This window comes from Saccostrea cucullata, unplaced genomic scaffold (assembly GCF_032062105.1).
Source record: "Saccostrea cucullata isolate Sc308-1 unplaced genomic scaffold, CSIRO_AGI_Scuc_v1 ctg16017, whole genome shotgun sequence".
Classification (NCBI taxonomy): Eukaryota; Metazoa; Mollusca; class Bivalvia; order Ostreida; family Ostreidae; genus Saccostrea; species Saccostrea cuccullata.
The window spans coordinates 1-3,336 of NW_026941665.1; the positions used below are offsets into that span (position 1 = coordinate 1).

General features: G+C 31.3%; 1 pseudogene; it reads right to left on the minus strand.

Moving 5' to 3' along the window:
* Positions 1 to 2,079: 2,079 nt before the first annotated feature.
* On the minus strand, positions 2,080 to 3,106 carry LOC134258223 (pancreas transcription factor 1 subunit alpha-like; annotated as a pseudogene).
* Between the last annotated feature and the right edge of the window lie 230 nt (positions 3,107 to 3,336).

The window sequence follows — 3,336 nt, forward strand, 5'->3', positions numbered from 1 at the left end:
GTTATTATTGAAATAAATAAAGGCTATCATGGATATCCCGGTGTTTAATCTTGTCTTTTTTAAGCATTATCTTTGTTGTCATTTTGGTTAAGTTACAAAACTATATTAAAAATTTATATATCTTCTTTCAATTAAAAAAAAATTATTAAGATACAATGATATTTTTAATACCGGTGCTGTGAATCGGATAAATGTTTGCCTCTTATGAAGCAAAATTCCACCCCACTCAATTAAATTTTTTTTAAAATTTCAAATGTAAAGCGTTTATACATGTATTATACGAATGAGTAATTTTCTTGTAAAAGCAATCGAATTATTTTTTCCTGTGAAAAAAGTTATTGTTCACTTATACCAAACTCAAGATGTGCATTAAAAAAAAATGTGAAAAAAAGTTATTGTTCACCTATACCAAACCCATTATATTTTATGTGTTTAAGATAACCTGGTTTGAAATAAAGAAATTTTAATGCTCGTAAGAGCTAGGTCCACTTTATGCATAAATTGGCCCTTTCTATAATTCTATATATTATATATATCTCTATACTGAGTAACAAGCTATCACTCTCTGTTCCTTTTCATATGTCAAAATAAAGTAAAGACAGTGCTCTTATTTTCTGTAAAAATTCTTTTTTAGAATCCAGGTATTGGAAAACCGGCTTTGTGAAAATGCAAATTTTTTTTAATTTTGCAGAAAACATGGGGTTTTGATTACCTTCATCAAAGAATTAAAATATGAGCACAACCTTTGATACAAAAATTAAAACATGTTTCATGATCTTCAGAAACAGATCTTTTATTAATATGTAATTGCACATTTTGGATCAGGAGTTGTGCTCTGTGTGAAAAATAGATGGTTTTCCATTGAGGTGATTTAAACAAGAGTTATTCCCCATGGTAGCCATATTGTAGGGCAACATTCCCAGATCTCTTCATTATTATTCAACCAAGTTCAATTTGTTATACTGGTTACTGAGGTAAAGATAACACTATTTTTGTTATGAATGTACGTTTGTTAAAGCCTCTATTAATTCATAATTTTAAGATTGTAAATATTTTCCCCCATATATTTCTGGCATGCGTGTTTGAAATTGGTTGCTCAAAGAGGAAAATTCAATGCTTTGCCCTACAAGATGGCGGCGAAGGGGAATAACTCCGAGGTTAAATATGTCATAGGAAAACCATCTATTGAAAAAAATAAAATACTTCAACTTTTGGCTAATTTTTGCGAAATTTACAGGATATGGTAATAAAAAAAACGCATTTCATGACATGGTAATGTATTAACTAGAGAGAAAATTACACCATGTTCAATTAATAGAAACACGGTTTAATTTTTCAGAAGTTCACAGGGCCAAAAGAGACCCTACATTTATGTGGCTCTTGCTCTTTAATCGTAATTATCAGAACTGAATATTTTATTTTAGTTTGGATACGTCATCAAATACACTGTAGGTTGTTGCACTTTTATGTTAATCAGTTTTGTTTAACTAGTTGATAAAGTAATATAAAGCCCAAATGATGTTTTCATATTTATAAATAAATTTTATTTTATAAATTATATTTATAAAGGTGAGATTTTATGAAGCAATTCCCTTAAAAGACAAGGGAATCAGAAAACTAAATGATATACCTATAATTAGTGTGTGACAATCACATAAAAGTTGATTTTTTTTTTAAAATTTGAAATCGATGTTTATTTTTTTCAAAACTTTAGAATCCGTGTATATGTAGATCTATTAGTGTCAGATAAATATATTTTTGGTATGTTTAAATAAATAAACATGAAAAATGCATGATTATTTTAATTTTTAATTGAAAATGTTGAACTACAGATAAATGTATCATACAACTGGAAGACATGGGTGATTTTGTTGAGCTTTTTAAAATCAAAAGTAAATAAAAGTAAAAGCACTTTCTTCCCTTTGGCTCTATAGCAATGTTTTTTTAAAAAAAAAAACACCAATGATATATTCATGAATAAAATTGTGCAAGAAAATGTCGAGAAAAATATTACTAAGTATAACACTCACATTCTATAATGTTTATGCATATATGTGTAATTTTTTATCTGTTCTTTTGACTTGAATTGATATGTAAGTACGTGGTGAGTTTGTCAACATTTTCAAGAAAATAGTTAATGAAATTTCACTGAACTCATCACCTGATAATAAAAACAATGCAAAAAACACACTGTAGAGTCCTTAAAATATATTTTCATCCGACAAAATTTTTATCATGGGATTCTTACACTGAATTTAAACATTCCCGCATCTAAATACTGTATCAGTCCTCAATTATTCGTTACCATAATAAGGACTGCTTCCTTCTCTGTGCATGGAATTATACGCCTCGCTTTCCTCGGTTTTACAGGGTCTTAATTTTATCTTTTGAGGGTCCTGGCCTTCTGAAACACCCTTCATAAATGAAATATACGTCATAGCCAGTCTAAGTGTTTCTATCCGCGATAACCTTTTTTCATAGTTAAAAGCAGGAAGACGTTTGCGCAACTCGTCAAAAGCTTCGTTTAAATGAAACATTCTCCGTCTTTCGCGAACATTAGCAGCTCTTCGTTGGGCAACAGACTGGACTCGTTTTCGTTTTGGCTTCCGTTTTTCCCGAGGACCTGCTGACCCCCTGTAGACATATTGCTGTAGTCAATCCCTTGTGCTGAGTCAGAGTGGCTGGTGTAGGCAACAGGGTAGGCTTGTATCCCAGGATGGAAATACCAATGCCCCCAGCTGGCCAGTAGGCTCCATTCTCAAGCTCACTCTGCGGTAATGATGGATATCCAAAGTACTGGTATTGTGAAACTACGTCTGGTTGTCGACTAGCGTCAATTGCTGTATGATGGAATTCGTTGTATCCTGTGTAAACAATTCCATGAAAATTTGCCCCCTCTGAATATACGGGTGTTCCAAATCCCTGCATATTATGCGAATCCGAAGATGGTATATCCATAACAAAACACAAAACCTACACCTGCTCTCCAAAAACAATTTTTATAGGAGCATGGTTCTGTATCTCCTTCCTCTCCTTATCGCTTTATATCCTTTAAAGTTAAAGATATTAATTGAAAGGTCTAAAGAAAATTAAGGAACCTATTCTGTATCTTATAAATTATACAGTGAAGTTGTTGTCTATATTGAATGTTGGCAACAGGTTTTGGCTGCGGAAACAGATTTTCACAATCCTATTGGTCTGATTTACTTCGTCAAACTTGGTCAATATTTATGCTAGAAAACATTGATGTATGATGATTCATAATATATACTTGAGTAATATATTATTATGTAATGCAATTGTAATATTTTGTCTCAATGATGAAATATTGTTTGA